General features: G+C 42.7%; 1 protein-coding gene across 3 annotated transcripts in view; it reads right to left on the bottom strand.

Moving 5' to 3' along the window:
* tmem71 (transmembrane protein 71) overlaps positions 1 to 3710 on the bottom strand; it is a 54971-nt gene extending 51261 nt beyond the window's left edge. The window contains exon 1 of one of the 3 annotated variants that reach the window (XM_087986566.1): positions 3466 to 3710. The gene's annotated coding sequence lies outside the window, so the exon portion shown is untranslated. Of the gene's footprint in view, positions 1 to 54; positions 134 to 3465 lie in introns of those variants that run through there. The other 2 variants (XM_087986568.1, XM_087986567.1) reach the window with 2 other exon arrangements.
* Positions 3711 to 20830: the final 17120 nt, after the last annotated feature.

Below are 20830 nucleotides of genomic sequence, written 5' to 3'. Positions count from 1 at the left end.
GTCTTTCCAAATACATGTACATCCTGTCCTTCAGGATTCCCTCCAACAACTTACCCACCACTGAGGTCAGGCTCACCAGTCTATAGTTCCCTGGCTTGTCTTTACCACCCTTCTTAAAACAGTGGCATGTTTGCCAACCTCCAGTCTTCCGGCACCTCACCTGTGACCAATGATACACTTGTTTTAAAGGAGCATACAATATTCAACTTAAAGCACCCTGTTCAGCAGCTTAACCAAGTAATGCATTGGGTGGAAATCTTCAGAAAAATCCAAGATATTTTGAAGAGCATGATGCAGAAAGGTGGTAAGGTTGTCTTCCACGACACGCCAAAATGTTAGTTTGCTCATAATATGGTGTAATTTCAAGGACCTCACCTCTATCTATACAGCAGCATAACTAAAGCTTCTGACAGCATACTGGCTTACAGCACGATGCTTATCAGGGTCATTTTAATCCTGTGTTGCTAACAGCACTACTACAGGCACTACCTGCCTGATTTTTTTAATAATCTCAATGAACAGGTATCACCACGTCCTCCTTCTGGGACATCCATGTAAACTCCCTTGAAATGTGGGAACATAGAAAATATGAGCAACAGGCTAATAGGCACTTTCTGCATGTTCTGTCAATCAGTTCGACCATGTTATCTCCTCCCATGCTAGGACCGTGCTCTCCTGTCTGCCCACATCTTTTCCACTCCACAAGTTCAAATCCACAGTCTATTGTTCTGCCGCCTGGACATGCCTGTAAACATCAGACATTATTTGCTCCTGGTCATCCCCAGCAACTGTTCAACAAAAGCATAATACTTCCCAATCTGAAGGAACTGGGGATATTTAGCATATGGACTGAGCAAAATGAGTCTTCCTGGCCTGGCAAATATTTCAGGTATGCTTGCCCAAAACATGTTTGGATGATGTTGCCATTTGCACATCTGTTGCTGTTGTGCTGATATTGACAAAACAGATTCATTAATTGACATCTCATATCGATTCATTCAATTTCCCTGTGTTCTCCCCCCCGCCCCCCCCAACCACCCCCAAACTGGGGAAACATTACAAGTGGAAAGTTGCAAAGTCACAAACAAAGATAGTGTAATAAAATAAGATAAAATACTGTAGGTGCTGAGAGTACAAACATAGTAACTACAAACAGGAGTAAGCTAATCAAACCCTCAGTGTGCTCCACCATTCAACAACATCAAAGCAGATCTGATCTTAACCCCAAATCCACATTCTTGCCCACTTAAATCGCTTTTGTCCCCTTATCATGAACCTCTGCCTTTAAGATATTCAAACACTGCCTTTTCAGGAAGAGTTCAAAAGACTCACGAGCCACAGTGAGCTAAATCTCTCTGCATTACTGCCTTATGCGATGACTCTTAATTTTCAAAGAGTGGCCCCTAGTTTTAGATTATCCCAGCAGAAGAAACATCCTTTTCACATGGATAGTGTTGTCAAACAGAGACCTATGGGTTCAGGTGCATTCTCCTTTGAAAGTTGCATCACAGATAGACAGGGTGGTTAAGGTGGCAGTTAGCACACTTGCCTTCATTGTTCAGACCATTGAGTATAGAAGTTGGGATGTCATGTAAAGGTTGCACAGGACATTGGTGAGGCCACATTTGGCATACTGTGCACAGTTCTGATAGCCCTGCCATAGGAAGGATATTATTAAATTGGAGAGGATTCAAAAAAGATTTACAAGGATGTTGCCAAGAGTGGACGGCTTGAATTATAAGGAGAGGCTGGGATGGTTTTCACTGGAGCACAGGAAGTTGAGGGCAAATTGATGTAAATTAGAGGATTATAGGGGCATAGTGAAGGTAAATAGCAAAGGTGTTTCCCCAAGGGTGGATGAGTTGAAACAGCGAAGAGGGTTACCTCAGAGTACAACGGGATCTTGATCAGATGGGCCCGTGGGCTGACGAGTGGAAGATAGAGTTTAATTTAGATAAAAGGTAAGGTGCTGCATTTTGGGAAAGCAAATCTTAGCAGGACTTATACACTTAATGGTAAGGTCCTAGGGAGCTGAACAAAGAGACCTTGGAGTGCAGGTTCGTAGCTCCTTGAAAATAGTGTCGCAGGTAGATAGGATAGTGAAGAAGGCGTTTGGTATACTTTCCTTTATTGGTCAGAGCATTGAGTACAGGAGTTGGGAGGTCATGTTGTGGCTGTACAGGTCATTGATTGGGCCACTTTTCGAATATTGCATGCAATTCTGGTCTCCTTCCCATCGGAAGGATGTTGTGAAACTTGAAAGGATTCAGCAAAGATTTACAAGGATGTTCCCAGGGTTGGAGGATTTGAGCTATAGGGAGAGGCTTAATAGGCTGGGGCCGTTTTTCCCTGGAGCATCGCAGGTTGAGGAGAGACCTTATAGAGGTTTATATAATCATGAGGCATATGGATAGGATAAATAGACAAAGTCTTTTTCCTGGGGTGCGGGAGACCAGCACTAGAGGGCAGAGGTTTAGGGTGAGAGGGAAAAAATATAAAAGAGAACTAGGGGGCAGCTTTTTTCATGCAGAGGGTGGTACGTGTATGGGATGAGCTGCCAGAGGAAGTGTTGGAGGCTGGTACAATTGCATTATTTAAAAGGCATTTGGATGGGTATATGAATGGGAAGGGTTTGGAGGGATATGGGCCGGGTGCTGGCAGATGGGACTAGATTGGGTTGGGATATCTGGTCGGCATGGACGGGTTGGACTGAAGGGTCTGTTTCTGTGATGTATGACTCCATAAAACTTTTGTAAGTTTCAACCAAATCAACTTACCCTTCAAGGATACATGCCTGTGCTGTCAGCTTTTCCTCAGCCTCGCCAAATCTAGCCAAAATGTTAATTTAGTACATTTTCTATGAACAGTTTCCAACGTATTTATGTTTCCTTAATTAAGACCAATACTGACGTACCAACTGAAGTTGGTGGAAACTCAACAGATCTGGTAACGTTTGAGAAGGGGAGAAACACAGTCAATGTTTCAAGTCTTCGACTTCTTCAGAACTGAAACAGTGCACGTTTTCACAATGAATTCACATCAAAACAACTAATTCAAAACCACAATGACCACATCAAGAAATAATTAATTATTCTGTTAAAGGCAAAGTACATCGGGCGTTGGAATCCTAAAACAAACAGAGTGCGAGAGAAACTCAGCAGGTCTGGCAGCATCTGTGGAGAGAGGCTTAACGGTTCCAGCCTGATCGGCCTTTTCTGAATTATTCTATTGCTTCCGCCTTTTGAAAGATGAAATACAAAACAAAAACTGGTGTGATCCTGTTTGAATTTTTTAACTGCCATTCCATCTGACCCACAGTTGGACACACGCTGAAGCGATTGCGAGATAACTCTGAGCCATTAGCACTTTGGTCGCTGCAACATTCAACACAGTGTATTCGCTGGAACATATGCAATCCATCAGATAAGTGCAATAGAGTAAGTGTATTAAAAATAATGCTCTTACCAGAAAAGGATGCGAGCTTCTCCAAACACGATGGTTAAAATGCTATCAATGCAATTCGCTGTTGAAATCAACACAGCACTTTCTACAGGACAAATAATGTCTGATTTGGAACGTCAAGTCTCAGGCTATTAGACACAGCAAAATGCAAACAATAGGGGTTTCCCAGGACTCATTCTGGATCACTCACTTCGTCAGTTCCTTCCGACGACACAGTGTACCCCCTTCACCCTGAAAGCTGCCTGCTGCTGCAGTTAGCCTCCTGTATCCGGGCGGATGCCTTTTTAAGCTCGTAGCTCGCAACCCCTCCCTCCTCCCGGCTCGTAGTGCACTAGGTCCTAGCGCCCAGCCGTCCAAAACATCAACTGGTTACGTTTCGCTTCAAACATAAAGTAACGTTTCTTTCTTCCCCTAGACGTTAGGATCGATTTCAAATATATTCGATTGCTTAAATTTACTGACTAATAACTCCCTATTTAACTAACAATGCTTTCAAAACGTTCAAACTCCAAAATAATAACATTCTGCCTGAGTATAAGTGGGTAACATTGCAGAGTATATTACATTTCATAGATTTAAGAATGTCAGTCAGGACCTTATCAACAATGATGTGGAAACGTTAACTCTGATTTCTCTGCACAGATGCTGCTAGACCTGCTGAGCTTTTCCAACAATTTCCCGTTTTGTTTCTGGTTTACAGCATCCGCAGTTCTTTCGGTTTTTCCTTATCAGCGCTGACTGGGGTAAGTACAAAAACAAAGTGAAATACTGTCGACACAGAGAGTTTGGAAACACTAGCTGTGGGGCCATCTGTGCAGCAAGAAATCGTGTAAACAAGGACATTATAAGATTGAAATGGAATTAGTTTTGAGGAAGTGTAAGGATGAAATGGAGGAAGAATAAATGGGGTTGTCGGTGATTAGGTAGAATGCAGAAGAAATTAATTGACAAAAGATTTTATAGCACAGAAGACAAAAAGAATGGTCATGATTGGAGTACAGAAACATAAGACTGGTCCAGATTTTAATGGCCAAGTAATAAAGTAATGAACAGCTGTAGCCCAAAAGCAAAAGAAAAGTAAAAGGTCAAAGCCAGCACTTGGAAAAAAAATCCAAAATTGGAGCAGGAATCACAAGTAGCAGTTTAGGAGGCTATAAAATTTCTAATCAATACATAAAGTGCTATTTGTAGATCCTGTCTTGAGTTTCTGGAACTTCAGGGTCATGCTCTGGAGACTGAGCATGGGGTTCCACCCAGTCAAATCCCACCCAATCTGCATTTGGTTTCCTCATGGTATAAAAGACTGCATTGTGAGGGGTAATGTTGCACCCCTCAATCACCTCCAACATCTTGTCCCCTTCCCCCTGCATCTTGCCACATGATCAGTGTAATATAATATCTGGTCTTTTACCTCCTCGCTCCTCATTGTCTGAGGCCCCAAGCACTTTTCTGAGGTGAACGAGTGGTTGAGGTGAGCTTCAGTTATTTCCTTTGTTTTATATCTTTGTCCTCTAGATTTGGACTTTCCACATGTGGAAATATTTTCCCTATTTCCACTTTCTCAAAAACTGCGCTTGATGCATCAGGAGCTGGGATTATTTTCTCTTACACGAATACTTCGTGGGAATTAATTCAGAGGTTAAGGCAATGTTCTTTTAATCTGTTCTACTCTGCACACATAGGTTATAACCCCAACCATGTTGCTGCTTTAAGAAATATTTAATGCTACCTTCTTTGCATTTAATCAGCTTTTAGAGGGCTCTTGTGGTGCAGTGAGGGTGCCCTACCTCCAGGCCAGGATGCTTTGGTTCAGGCTCCTCCTATTCCAGAGGCATGAGGTAACATGCTTAATAGATTATTAAAAATATCTATAAGGTGACGAGTAAGGTAGATACAACAATATTACAAGAATTTTCACATCTTACAATGTCATATTCATTTAGAGTCATAGAGATGTAAGCATGAAACAGACCCTTTAGTCCAACTCGACAATGCCAACTAGATATCCAAAATTAATCTGGTCCCATTCGGCTAGCATTTGGCCCACACCCCTCTAAACCCTTCCTATTCATATACCCATCCTGTTGCTTTTCACATGCTGTAATTGTACCAACCTCCACCACTTCCTCTGGCAGCTCATTCCATACACACACCAGATTCTGGATTAGTGGTGCTGGAAGAGCACAGCAGTTCAGGCAGCATCCAAGGAGCTTCGAAATCGACATTTCGGGCAAAAGCCCTTCATCAGGAATACCCCATACACGCACCACCCTCTCCATGACAAAGTTGCCCCTTAGGTCCCTTTAAATCTTTCTCCCATCTCGTTTTGGGCTCACCTACTCCAGAGAAAAAGATCTTGAATATCCAGCCTATCCATGCCCTCATGATTTTATAAAGCTCTGTAAGACCTCAACCCCTGAAACTCCAGGGAAAAACAGCCCCAGCCTATTCAGCCTCTCCCCATAACTCAAATTCTCCAACCCTGACAACATCCTTGTGAATCTTTACTGAACCCTTTCAAGTTTCACAACATCTTTCTGATAGGAGGGAGACCAGAATTGAATGCAATATTCTAAATGCGGCCTAGACAATGTCCTGTACAGTTTAACAGTAAGCAACTTGAAAATCCTATCATCAATGTCATTTAACATTATGTACAGGTGATGATAGTCATACAGCAACAGATTCTTTTATCTCTTCCACAAAATGTTCAAAAGCTTCATTTAACATTTTACATAAACACTCTTAGGTTGGAAGGAAAAGCTGTAATCAAATTTTGAGCTTCAACTGATGTTGATAAATTTGTCTGACTCTTCTCTTTGTGATTTAATCTAATCTGAACGTTTCAATCTTCTTTAGGCTTGTAAATTCTCTGCTCTGTTTTTTAAAGAAAACACCCTTTAAAAACTGTGATCAATCCCAGATGCAGATCATTAACAATCTATCCTGTTTCGCTGTCAATTCTTTGTACAGATCCTTTTAACAGAGTTTTAGTCAAATAATGGGACAAATGGCTACCAAATAAAACACCAAATATGAGGGCAATTTTATATATAAAATACAGAATGTTATGAATAACAACTTATTATAAAACATCAGTTGTTACGAATAGCAATTTACTATAAAGCAATAGGATTTCTGAATCCATTCTGAAATAAACAGCAATGATTTGGCATTGAAGTAAAGCTGTGCAGGCACTAGGACCTCTCAGACCACAGTAGGATCATTCAACAGAGGCATTGCATCATTTGAATTATGCCAAACGTTAGAAACCGCAATGGAACTTTGTTCACAAAATTGGATGTTTCCTTTTGCTTTTCATTACTGAACAGCCTCATGTCTTTCAAATTAATCTATAACAAGCCACAACTTATGTGGCATGTAAAGTGAAAATTCAAATCATAACCTATTAACCGCATTGCACAACTTTTGCAGAACACTGGAAGTAAACTTATGAATTTATCATTCAGCAGCTTCATTTAGTGTTGATCTTCAATTTCTTTGTTTTCGTTAATAAGAAGAAACAAAGTATAATAGGCTGAAAATTCAGCTGGAGTTGATTAACACTGAGGGTGGAGGACTTTAATTATTGGGCACTGACTGACTAACAGAGTGGACCAATCAGCTCATCAAATCTGTTTTGTCATTCAATAAAGTCATAGTTGACCTGTATGATAACTTCGAGGAGAAAGTGAGGACTGCAGATGCTGGAGATCAAAGTTGAAACTTTATTGCTGGAACAGCACAGCAGGTCAGGCAGCATCCAGGGAACAGGAGATTCGACGTTTCGGGCACAGGCCCTTCCTCAGGAATGAGCAGAGAGTGTTCAGCAGGAGAAGAGGGACTCACTGAAATCTTTGTAGACCTGCTGTGCTGTTCCAGCAATAAAGTTTCAACTTTGATCTCCAGCATCTGCAGTCCTCACTTTCTCCTCGAAGATTTCAACCTACTGCGAATCCTCTTACAAGGATGCCTTCCTTGAAGAAGCTCTCTACCTCTCTCTACAAAGATTTCAGTGAGTCCCTCTTCTCCTGCTGAACACTCTCTGCTCATTCCTGAGGAAGGGCCTGTGCCCGAAACGTCGAATCTCCTGTTCCCTGGATGCTGCCTGACCTGCTGTGCTGTTCCAGCAATAAAGTTTCAACTGTATGATAACTTCATCCATTTAACCTGTTTGATAAAGCTGATCAATAGAATTTGCTGATAGATAGAGCTACATGAAGGCTCATTCACTGTAAAGCAGGAATCCTGCTGGAGTCCTGTCAATTTTTTTTAATCTGATTCTGAACATTCGCTGAAGTTAGCATCACTCACATCAGGCACAGGAAAATATTGTTCCTGGCAAAAGTATGTAGTATTTGTTTGCTGTATGTATGTGGTTATCTCACTGACTGTCTTCCAAAATAGCCTAGCAAGCTGCTAATGTCCAACTGCTAGAGACAAGGTAAAAAGAACAAAACCAGCACAAGAATTGGCATTAACCTCAGCTCCAGAAATGTCAACAGCATGTCCAAGTGCTGCTGACCCTGAAAAGTCCCGTTTACAAATATCTGGAGGCTTGTGTCAAAATTGGGAGAGCTGTCCCACAAACTAGTCAAGCAACAGCTGACACAGTCATACTCACTGAAACGTTCCAAACGAACATTATCTCAGATATCACCCTCAGCATCCCTAGATATATTCTGTTCTCACTAGCAGGTCTGATCCGGTGGAGGTGACTACACAGTACTACACAAACACAAGGGAATGAGCCAACCTGGTGAAGTTTCAACACCAGACTGTTTGCATACCAAACCTTGCAGGTAGTACATCATAAATAGAGCTAAGCAATCCCACATCCACTGGATGAGACCTAAGGTAATAATATATGGCTCTAATGCAATGAGGGGTACGTCAGGTTCCAAACGATCAATTGTGTTCGGGGACTCTCTAGTCCAAGGTACAGTGAGAGGTATGTCGGGTTCCAAGAGATCAATTGTGTTAGGGGACTCTCTCGTCGGAGGGACAGACAGACGTTTCTGTGGCCAGCAGCAGAAAATCAGAATGGTGTGTTGCTTCCCTGGTGCCAGGATCAAGGATGTCTCAGAGAGGGTGCAGAATGTTCTCAAGGGGGAGAGGGGCCAGCAAGAGGTCATTGCCCACATTGGAACCAACGACATAGGAAGGGAAAAGGTTGAGATTCTGAAGGGAGATTACAGAGAGTTAGGCAGGAATTTAAAAAGGATATCCTCGAGAGTAGTAATATCTGGATTACTCCCGGTGTTACGAGCTAGTGGGAGCAGGAATAGGAGGAGAGAGCAGATGAATGCATGGCTGAGGAGCTGGTGTATGGGAGAAGGATTCACATTTTTGGATCATTAGAATCTCTTTTGGGGTAGAAGTGACCTGTACAAGCAGGACAGATTGCACCTAAATTGGAAGGGGACTAATATACTGGCAGGGAAATTTGGTAGAGCTGGGAGGATTTAAACTAGTAAGGGGAGGGGGGGTCCCAGGGAGATAGTGAGGAAAGAGATCAATCTGAGACTGGTACAGTTGAGAACAGAAGTGAGTCAAACAGTTAGGGCAGGCAGGGACAAGGTAGGACTAATAAATTAAACTGCACTTATTTCAAAGCAAGGGGCCTAACAGGGACGGCAGATGAACTCAGGGCATGGTTAGGAACATGGGACTGGGTTATCATAGCAATTATAGAAACATGGCTCAGGGATGAACAGGACTGACAGCTTAATGTTCCAGGATACAAATGCTACAGGAAGGATAGAAAGGGAGGCAAGAGAGGAGGGGGAGTGGCATTTTTGATAAGGGATAGCATTACAGCTGTGCTGAGGGAGGATATTCCCAGAAGTACATCCAGGGAAGTTATTTGGGTGGAACTGAGAAATAAGAAAGGGATGATCACCTTATTGGGATTGTATTATAGACCCCACAATAGTCAGAGGGAAATTGAGAAACAAATTTGTAAGGAGATCTCAGCTATCTGTAAGAATAATAGGGTGGTGATGGTAGGGGATTTTAACTTTGCATACATAGACTGAGACTGCCATAGTGTTAAAGGTTTAGATGGAGAGGAATTTGTCAAGTGAGTAAAAGACAACTTTCTGATTCAGTATGTGGATGTACCTACTACAGAAGGTGCAAAACTTGACCTACTCTTGGGAAATAAGGCAGGGCAGGTGACTGAGGTGTCAGTGGGGGAGCACTTTGGGGCCAGCGACCATGATTCTATTAGTTTTAAAATAGTGATGGAAAAGGATAGACCAGATCTAAAAGTTGAAGTTCTAATTTGGAGAAAGGCCAATTTTGATGGTATTAGGCAAGAACCTTCAAAAGCTGATTGGGGGCAGATGTTCGCAGGTAAAGGGACGGCTGGAAAATGGGAAGCCTTCAGAAATGAGATAACAAGAATCCAGAGAAAGCATATTCCTGTCAGGGTAAAAGGAAAGGCTGGTAGGTACAGGGAATGCTGGATGACTAAAGAGATTGAGGGTTTGGTTAAGAAAAAGAAGGAACATAGAACATTGAACATAGAAAAGTACAGCACAGAACAGGTCCTTTGGCTCAAGATATTGTGCCCAGGTTTAATCCTAATGTAAAATATAACTTAACCTATGCACCCCTCAACTCCCTGCTATCCATGTGCATGTCCAGCAGTTGCTTAAATGTTCCCAATGACTCTGCTTCCACCACCACAGCTGGCAACGCATTCCATGCATTCACAACTCTCTGCGTAAAGAACCTACTTATGATGTCTCCTTTATACCTTCCTCCTAATATCTTCAAACTATGACTCCTCGTACCAGTCAATCCTGCCCTGGGGAAAAGTCTCTGGCTATTGACTCTATCTATTCCTCTCATTATTTTGTACACCTCGATCAGGTCTCCTCTCTTCCTCCTTCTCTCCAGAGAGAAAAGTCCAAGCTTATTCAACCTTTCTTCATAAGGCAAGCCCTCCAGTCCAGGCAGCATCCTGGTAAACCTTCTTTGCACCTTCTCCAAAGCCTCTGTATCTTTCCTATTGTAGGTTGACCAGAACTGGACACAATATTCCAAGTGCGGTCTCACCAGGGACTTGTAGAGCTGCAGCAAAACCTTGCGGCTCTTAAATTCGATCTCCCTGTCAATGAAAGCCAAAACACCATGTGCTTTCTTAACAGCCCTATCCACTTGGGTGGCAACTTTGAGGGATCTATGTACTTGCACACCCAGATCCCTCTGTTCCCCCACACTGCCAAGAATTCTGTCTTTAATCCTATATTCAGCATTCGAATTCAACCTACCAAAATGCATCACTTCACATTTATCCAGGTTGAACTCCATCTGCCATTTCTCAGCCCAGCTCTGCATCCTGTCTATGTTGCACTGCAGCCTGCAGTAGCCCTCTATACTAATGATGACACCTCCAACGTTTGTGTCATCTGCAAATTTACTAACCCACCCCTCAACCTCCTCATCCAAGTTTTTTATAAAAACTACAAAGAGCAGAGGCCCAAGAACATGGCCCTGCGGGACCCCACCCAACGCCTACCTCCAGGCAGAATACTTTCCATTTACAACCACTCTCTGCCTTCTGTCAGCCAGCCAATTCTGAATCCAGATAGCCAAATCTCCCTGTATTCCATATTTCCTGACTTTATGAATGAGCCTACCATGGGGAACCCTAACAAATGCCTTGCTGAAGTCCATATACACCACATCCACTGCTCAACTGTCGTCGACCTGTCTTACACCTCCTCAAAGAACTCAATAAGATTTGTGAGGCATGACCTGCCCCTCACAAAGCCATGCTGACTGCCTTTAATCACACTATGCTTTGCCAAATAGTCATAAATCCTATCCCTCAGAATTCTTTCCAAAACTTTGCTGGCCACAGACGTGAGACTGACTGGTCTGTAATTGCCAGGGATTTCCCTATTACCCTTCTTGAAAAGAGGAAAAACATTCGCTTCCTTCCAATCCTCCGGTATGACTCCTGTGGAAAGTGAGGAGGCAAATATCCTCGCCAGCAGCTTAGCAACCTCCTTTCTCGCTTCCTAGAGCAACCTAGGATGAATCTGGTCTGGCCCTGGGGACTTATCAATGTTAATGTTTTCCAAAATTTCCAGCACATCAACTTCATCAATCTTGATCTAGTCAAGACTGTATCCCAGCTCCTCTAAGTTTTCATTCACAACAAGGCCCCTTTCCTGAGTGACAGCCGAAGCAAAAAACTCATTTAGGGCTTCCCTTATCTGCTCAGACTCCACGCACAAGTTCCCTCCGCTATCTCTGATCAGCCCTATCTTCTCCCTGATCATTCTCTTATTCCTCACGCATGAGTAAAATGCCTTTGGGTTCTCCCTAATCCTTCTTGCCAAGCCTTTATTGTGCCCCGTCCTGGCTCTCCTCAATCCATTCCTGCGATCCTTTCTAGCAAGCCCATAATCCTCTAAAGCTGTGCTAGATCCTTGCGTCCTCCACTTTACATAAGCTGCCTTCTTCCTTTTGATGAGAAGCTGCTCTGTTCTCGTCATCCAAGGTTCCTTAATCCTACCCCTTCTTACCTGTCTCAGAGAAACAAATTCATGCATCACTTGCAACAACTGCTCCTTAAATAGTCTCCACATGTCTGCTGTGCCCTTTCTGTGAAACAATTGCTTCCAGTCTGTACTTCCCAACTCCTGTCTGATAGCGTCATAATTTCCTTTTCCCCAATTAAGTATCTTCCCTCGGTAACTGCTCCTTTTCCTCTCCAAGGCTTTGCTAAATGTGAGGCAGTTGTTATCAGGAAGCATATGTCACATAGAGACAGGATACATCGAGTGAATCCTTAGAAGAGTATAAAGGCAGTAGGGAAATCAGGAGGGCAAAAAGGGTACCTGAGATAGCTTTGGCAAATAGAGTTAAGGAGAATCCAAAGGGTTTTACAAATACAGTAAGGGCAAAGGGGTAACTGGGAAGAGAATAGGGCCCCTCAAAGATCAGCAAGATGGCCTTTGTGTGGAGCTGCAGAAAATGGAGGAGATACTAAATGAGTATTTTGCATCAGTATTTACAGTGAAAAAGGACATGGAAGGTATAGACCGTAGGGAACTAAATCATGACATCTTGAAAAAAGTCCATCTTACAGAGGAGGAAGTGTTGGATATCTTGAAACGGGTCAAGGTGGATAAATCCCCAGGACCTGATCAGGTGTACCCTAGAACTCTGTGGGAAGCAAGGGAAGAGATTGCTGGGCCTCTTGCTAACGTATTTGTATCATCGATAGTCACAGGTCAGGTGCCAGAAGACTGAAAGTTGGCTAACGTGGTGCCACTGTTTAAGAAAGGTGGTAAGGACAAGTCAGGGAACTATAAACCAGTGAGCCTGACATTGGTGGTGTGCAAGTTTTTGGAGGGAATCCTGAGGGACAGGATGTACATGTATTTGGAAAGGCAAGGACTGATTTAGGGATAGTCAACATGACTTTGTGCGTGGGAAATCGTGTCTCACAAACTTGATTGAGTTTTTTGAAGAAGTAACAAAGAGGATTGATGAGGGCAGAGCAGTAGATGTGATCTATATGGACTTCAGTAAGGGGTTTGACAAGCTTCCCCATGGGAGACTGATTAGCAAGGTTAGATCTCATGGAATACAGGGAGAACTAGCCATTTGGATACAGAACTGGCTCAAAGGTAGAAGACAGAGGGTAGTGGTGGAGGGTTGTTTTTCAGACTGGAGGCCTGTGACCAGTGGAGTGTCACAAGGATTGGTGCTGGGTCCACTACTTTTCGTCATTTATATAAATGATTTGGATGTGAGCATAAGAGGTACAGTTAGTAAGTTTGCAGATGACAGCAAAATTGGAGGTGTAGTGGACAGCGAAGAAGGTTACCTCAGAGTACAACGGGATTTTGATCAGATGGGCCGATGGGCAGAGGAGTGGCAGATGAAGTTTAATTCAGATAAATGTAGGGTGCTAAATTTTTGGAAAGCAAATCTTAGCAGGACTTATACACTTAATGGTAATGACCTAATGAGTTGAACAAAGAGACCTTGGAGTGCAGATTCGTAGCTCCTTGAAAATAGAGCCGCAGGTAGATAGGATAGTGAAGAAGGCGTTTGGTATGCTTTCCTTTATCGGTCAGAGTATTGAGTACAGGAGATGAAGGTCATTTGTGGCTGTACAGGACATTGGTTGGGCCACTGTTGGAATATTGTGTGCAATTCTAGTCCTCCCCATTGGAAGGATATTGTGAAACTTGAAAGGGTTCAGAAAAGATTTACAAGGATGTTGCCAGGGTTGGAGGATTTGAGCTGGAGAGAGAGGCTGAACAGGCTGGGGCTGTTTTGCCTGGAGCGTCGGAGGCTGAGGGGTGACCTTATAGAGGTTTACAAAATCATGAGGCATATGGATAGAATAAATAGACAAAGTCTCTTCCCTGGGGTGCGGGAGTCCAGAACTAGAGGGCAGAGGTTTGGGGTGAGAGGGAAAAGGTATAAAAGAGAACTAAGGGGTAACTTTTTCACGCAGAGGGTGGTATGTGTATGGAATGAGCTGCCAGAGGAGGTAGGGGAGCCTATTACAATTGCAACATTTAAAAGGCATCTGGATGGGTATATGAATAGGAAGGATTTGGAGGGATATGGCCCGGGTGGGACTAGATTGGGTTGGGATAACTGGTCGGTATGGACAGGTTGGACCGAAGGGTCTGTTTCCGTGCTGTACATCTCTATGACACTATATAGGAACAGAAGAAGGCCATTCAGCCCACTCCACTGTTCAAAAAAAATCATGACTGATCTGATCATCATCAACTCCAGTTTCCTCGATAACTCTTAACTCCCTTACAGATTAAAAATCTGTCTACCTCAATCTTAAATAAAACTAATGACCCAGCCGCAAACAGCCCTCTGTGGCAACAAATTCTGCAGATTCACTGCAATCTGAGAGAAGAAATTCCTCTTCATCTGTGCCTTAAAAAGCAACCCCTTATTCTGAGATGTGTCCTCTTGTCCTAGACTCTCCTTCAAGGGGAAACAACCTTTCCTCATCTACTCTGTCAAATCCTCTTAGACTCTTTTGTGCTTCAATAAGGTCACTTGTCATTCATCTATATTCCAGCAAGTACAGGCTCAACCTACTTAAACTCTCCTCATAAGATTTCTCCTGCGTACCAGTGAACCTGGTCTGGACTGTCTCCAATGCCAGTATATCATTATGGGAACCAAAACTGGTCATATTATTCTAGCTATGGTCGGACTAGTGTCTTGTATAGTTCCGCTGTTTATACTCCATACCATTTGAAATGAAGGCCAGCATTCCATTTGTGTTCCCTATTACCTGCTGAACTTGAATGCTAGGTTTTGTCATTCGTGGATCAGGACTCCCAAATCCCTCTTGGACTGGAGCTTTCTGCAGTCTATCTCCATTTTAATAATAACCAGCTCCTCTATTCTGAATGTTACAGTGCATAACCACATATTCCATCTGCCAAGTTTAGAATCCCTACAGTGTGGAAACAGGCCCTTTAGCCTAACAAGTCCAACCAACCCTCTGAAAAGTCTCCCACCCAAACCCATTATTCTATATTTATCCTTGACTAATGCACCTCACCTACACATCCCTGAACACTATGAGCAATTTAGCATGGCCAATTCACCTAACCTGTACATCTTTGGGCTGTGGGAGGAAACCCATGCAGACAGTCGCTCGAGGCTGGAATTGACCCCAGATCTCTGGTGCTGCGGGGCAGCAGTGCTGACCACTGTGCTACCATGCCTCCTCAGTTAACCTTTCTGTATCTCTCTCTGCAGACCCTTTCTGTCATCCTCGCTATTTGCCTTCCTAAATATTTTTGTGTCATCTGCAAACTTGGCTATAGTATATTCACTCTCTTCATCCAAGTGATTAAAATATATTGGAAATAATTGTGTCCCCAGCACTGATCCCTGTGGCACACCACTTTATCCTAACTCTTTGCCTTCTATTAGTTACCCAATCCTCTATCTATGCTATTATACTATATCCAACATCATTGGCTCTTATCTTATGAACCTTATCAAAAAACTTCTGAAAATCTAAACATCTCTGTCATCCTGCCATATCCAGCTGTGAATGGTGATGAATTATCGAATGGTGAAGACTCCATAAATGATGGCGAGCCGAGGACATCAGTGCAAAAGCGAAGGCTGGGCAATTGCAACCATTTACAACCAGACGTGTCAAGTGGGTGACCTGACAAACCCAGCTTCACAGATGCCAGTGTCTAACCAATTTGGTTCACCTAATCTGGCATGGTATACTGCAAAGTCTATGAATCCTGACAAGATTTTGGAAATAGTACTGAAGACATGTACTCTGGAACGAGCTGGGTCAAGCTGTTCCGGTATAAAGACAACACTGGCATCTATCCAATAATGTGGAAAATAAGCCTGGTGCCTCTCATTAATAAAAAGCAAGACAAATCTAACCTGGCCAATTACAGCCTCATCAGCTTACTCACAACCATTAGCAAAATAATGGAAAAGGTATTGACAGTGTTATCAAATGGTACTTAATAATAGCCTGTTCAGTGATGCTCAGTTTCAGTTGTGCCAGGGCCACAGTGCTCCTGATGTCATTGTACCAATGATTTAAACATGAACAAAAGAGCTGAACTCCAGAGAGACTGCCTTTGAAAGTGAGGCTGCATTTGACCAAATATCCAACAAACAGCCCTCACAAAATGGAAGTCATAGAGAGAGAGAGGTCTCCATTGGCTGGAGTCATTTCTAGCACCAAGGGAGATGGTTGTTGTTGTTGGAGGTCAATCATTCCAGTCCCAGGACATCACTTCAAAAGTTCTTCAGGGTAGTGCCCAAGACCCAGTGACCTTTAATGGCTTAATCAATGACTTTCTTTCCATTCTCAGGTCCAAAGTTAGAGTGCTTATGATGATTACACAATGTTCTGCACCATTGGTCAGCCTCTTCTGGAATACTGTGTCCAGTTCTGGTTGCCTGATTATAGGAAGGATATTATCAAGTTGGAGGGGGTTCAGAAGAGATTTACCAGGATGTTGCTGGGTATGGAAGGGTTGAGTTATCAAGAAAGGCTGGGGCTTTTTTCACTAGAGCGTAGGAGGTTGGAAGGTAATCTGATAGAAGTATATAAAATAATAAGAGATATCGATAGAGTTAATGGTAGTCTTTTTCCTAGGATGGGGATTTCAAGACTAAGGGGCACATTTTTAAGGTGAGAGTCATAGAGTCTTCGCTCCAACCCGTCCATGCCGACCAGATATCCCAACCCAATCTAGTCTCACCTGCCAGCACCTGGCCCATATCCCTCCAAACCCTTTCCTATTCATATACCCATCCAAATGCCTCTTAAATGTTGCAATTGTACCAACCTCCACCACTTCCTCTGGCAGCTCATTCCATACATATATCACCCTCTGCATGAAAAAGTTGCCCCTTAGGTCTCTTTTATATCTTGAGATTTAAAAAAGACATAAGAGGCATATATTATACACAAGAGGGTTGTTTGCATGTGGAATGAACTTCCTGAGAAAGTGGTGGATGCGAGTACAATTACAACTTCTAAAAGACATTTGGATAGATACTTGAGTAGGAAAGGTTTGGAGGCATATGGACCAGGACCAGGCAAGTGGGACTAGTTTAGTTTGGGATTATGTTCAGCATGGACTGGTTGGACTGAAGGGTCTGTTTCTGTGCTGTATGACTTTTTGACTCTTTTTGTGATTCCACTTATATTGAGGCACTCCTTGTCCATATACGGCAGGACCTGGACAACATTCAAACATAAGTTAATATTGTGAAAGTAACATTTGTATCAAAAAGTGACCATCTCCAACAAGAGAGGATATGGCAATCTCCCCCTTGATATTCAATGGCACTATCATTGCTGAATCGCCAACTATCACCATTCTGTGGGCTACTATTCACTAGAAACTAAACCAAATCAGTCATATAATTATTGGCTACAAGAACAGATCAGAGGCTTGAAATGTGTTGATGGTTTGAATTATACAGCAAGTACCTCACGTCCTATCTCCCCAATATCCATCTACCACATACAAGACTCATATCAGGACTGTGGTGAAATAGAGTTTGTTTACCTGATGAGTGTAGCTTCAATGACTCTCAATAAGCTCAACACCATCTTGGACAAAGCAGTCTGCTTGATTAGCACCACTCCATCCAGCACCTTAAGTATTCACTTTCTTCAGCACCAATGTACAGTATGCACTAGCTACGAGATGCACTGCAAAACTCACCAAGGCATCTTCCAAACCCATGACCTCTGGCACTCAGAAGGACAAAGGCAGCAGGTACATGGAAACAACATCACTTGAAAATTCTTCTCCAAGCTACGCATCATCCTGATTTGCAATGACAGTATCGTTCTTTCACTGTCACTTGGCCAAAATCCTGGTATTTCCTTCTGACCAGCCTTGTGAGTGTATCTACATCATGTACACTGCAATGGTTCAAGAAAGTGCCTGACCACCATCGTCTCAAGGGCAACTAGAGATGGACAATAAATGCTGGCCCAGCCAGCAATGCTCACATCTTGAATAAATCAAGAGAGAACTGTCATGGCAGTAATTGGCTGGAATGAATTTATCCTAATTTCTGTAGTCAGACCATATTGGCAAATTTCCACATTGTTGGATGCTGTAGTTGTACTGCAACAACTTGGCAAGGACTGCAGCATGTTCTGAAGGACAATTCTTCTGTACTGTTGCCAGAAAGCGGTTGGGGCCCAGATCCTTTGTCGTATCCACTTCTTAAAATAGTTTTATCATATCACAATGTAAAATGTGTAAAATACATCATAGCTTGTTGTGCAATGTCTAGTCATTTGTGCCAATTTCATGGATTCGTGTTCATTTTTATTGAATCACTCTTTTCAATGCTGATGTCTGATCTTAAACAGGAAAACGTAGAATTTAGTTAAATGCTCAATGCCAAAAGAAATTCTTTCAGCTTTATTCACTTCAATGGGTCTGCTATAACTCATTCCATTCAGCAGTCATTACTCTGTTCACTGAATACCTCTGGCCGGTACACACATACACAATACTGTCATCAGTAAGTCACTCTGAAACAAGTTGGAAGTTGCAGTATAAAGAATAATACATTCTGTGACAGAGCTCAAGTAAGTGGAGGAGTTGAGATAACAGTCTGCCTCTGATTGCCAAGAAAGGATAGAAAATATATATTTTTTCAAATATAAATAGAAAAAACCTGGAAGTAAAAATATTCTATGGACTTTCCCTTTCCTTTCAATTAACTTTGAATGACATATTTTTCAGGATGCATGGTGAAATTGTTATGAAACAGTAACTCCAGTTACATTTAACGTTCCATTTCTCTGGACTGAATTTTCTTTCATTTTGCCAAATATCTTCACCCCTCCCCTTTTCAAAGTGGCTAATTTTTTACACAATAACATTAAATATTGGAAACTCTCAGTAAGTCATCACACCGACTAACCCCCCCTCCCCCATCAACATTCATTTCTTTCCCACCAATGCACATTTTGTGTCATGTTGATGATAATGGTCTATTAATCAATTCCTTTTCAGGGTTTGATTAAGTGGGTTAATTCATTTAAATGTGTAAACATATTATGAGCTACCCAACAAACACTGCAACAAAATGACTGTGTATGCAGCTTGGAAATCTAAAGCGATGAACTGTCAAACAGAATCACAGAATTGCATACCCTCAACACTGGAATTCTTAAAGTGAACTTTCTTAAAGGCATGGTGCACATATATCCCCATCCTTTCCAAAAGTAAAGTTTAACTATTACAATATCAGTGAGCTTATGAGTTTCAAAAATGTAGCATCCAGATGTCAAGAGGCACTGTTGGCATTAGCGACAGCAGAATCATATTCCAACACAATCTGTAACCTCATGGCTTGGTATAACTCCCATTCTACCATTACCATCAAGCCAGGGGATAAATGTTACTTCAACAAAGAGTGCAAAAAGGCTTGGCAGGAGCAGCACCAGGCATACCTAAAAATTAGATATCAGGCTGGTAAATCTACAAAACAGGATTATTTGCATGACAAACAGCATAAGCAGCAAATGGTGAGGGATCCCACAATCAGTACAACAGATCTAAGCCCTGCAGTTCGGTTCAGCCAGAATCATTCAACTCTGACCTCATTACGGACTTTCTCCAAACATGGACAAATGAATGGTGAGAGTGACAGCCCTTGACATCAAGGCTGCATTTGACCAAATGTGGCATCAAGGAGACTGAGCAAAACTGGAGTAATTGGAAATCGGTGGGGGGGAAGTGCTTCACTAGTTGGAACCGTAGCTGGCACTTAGGAAGATGGTTGTGGTTGTTGGAAGTCAGTTATCTCAGCTCCAGGACATCAAAACAGAGATCTTCAGGATGGGGTCCTAGGCCCAACCACCGTTAGCTGCTTCATCAATGATCTTCACTTCACCATAACATCAGAAAGAAGATGTTCACTGATGGTTGCTCAATGTTTAGCATCATTCATAATCCTCAGAAACTGAAGCAGTCCATTTTCAAATGCAACAACATGTGGACAATATCCAGGCTTGGGCTGACAAATGGCAAGTAACATTTGGATCACATAATAACAGTCTCCAATAAGAGACAACCCCTGCTCTTGACATTCAGATGGCATTATTCTCACGGAATCTGACCCTCACCCACATCAACAAGCTGGAGCGACTGTCTGCGTGGAGTTTGCACTTTGTCTGCGTGGGTTTCCTCCGGTTTCCTCCCACGGTCCAAAGATGTGCATGTCAGGTGAATTGGCCATGCTAAATTGTCCTCAGTGTTAGGTGCATTAGTCAGAGGGAAATGGGTCTGGGTGGGTTACGCTTCGGACGGTTGGTGTGGCCTGTTTCCACACTGTAGGGATTCTAATTCTAACTCAGGAAGCCGCAGTGTGGAGGCATTGGGACCATTTAGCCAAAGACCAAAAATCAAGTGTCTCTTTGAAGGACTCAGCCAAGATTGAACATGGGAGAAAATGGAAGGAAAGAAGGGTCCTACAGGAGTTGTTGTCTATTGGAGCAACTCCAGGATAACCACCATCTTCCCTAACGGTAACCACAGGCAGCTGGTGTAAGAAAGGGTGGAGAGCAGGAAAACCAGTCAGTGACACAGACTCTATAGTTAAAAGCAAATTACTGCGGATGCTGGAATCTGAAACCAAAAGAGAAAATGCTGGAAAATCTCAGCAAGTCTGGCAGCATCTGGAAGGAGAGAAAAGAGCTGACATTTCGAGTCTAACTGACCCTTTGTCAAAGCTTTGTCAATGCTGCCAGACCTGCTGAGATTTTCCAGCATTTTCTCTTTTGGACTCTATAGTTAACTTAGTTCAGTTGATAGTCATTTTGGTG

This window comes from Chiloscyllium plagiosum, unplaced genomic scaffold (genome assembly GCF_037043375.1).
Source record: "Chiloscyllium plagiosum isolate Xiang-an unplaced genomic scaffold, Cpla_swu_hap1 HiC_scaffold_4, whole genome shotgun sequence".
Lineage (NCBI taxonomy): Eukaryota > Metazoa > Chordata > Chondrichthyes > Orectolobiformes > Hemiscylliidae > Chiloscyllium > Chiloscyllium plagiosum.
The sequence above is the reverse complement of the archived record's forward strand: the minus strand, read 5'-3'. Positions and strand labels throughout refer to the sequence as shown.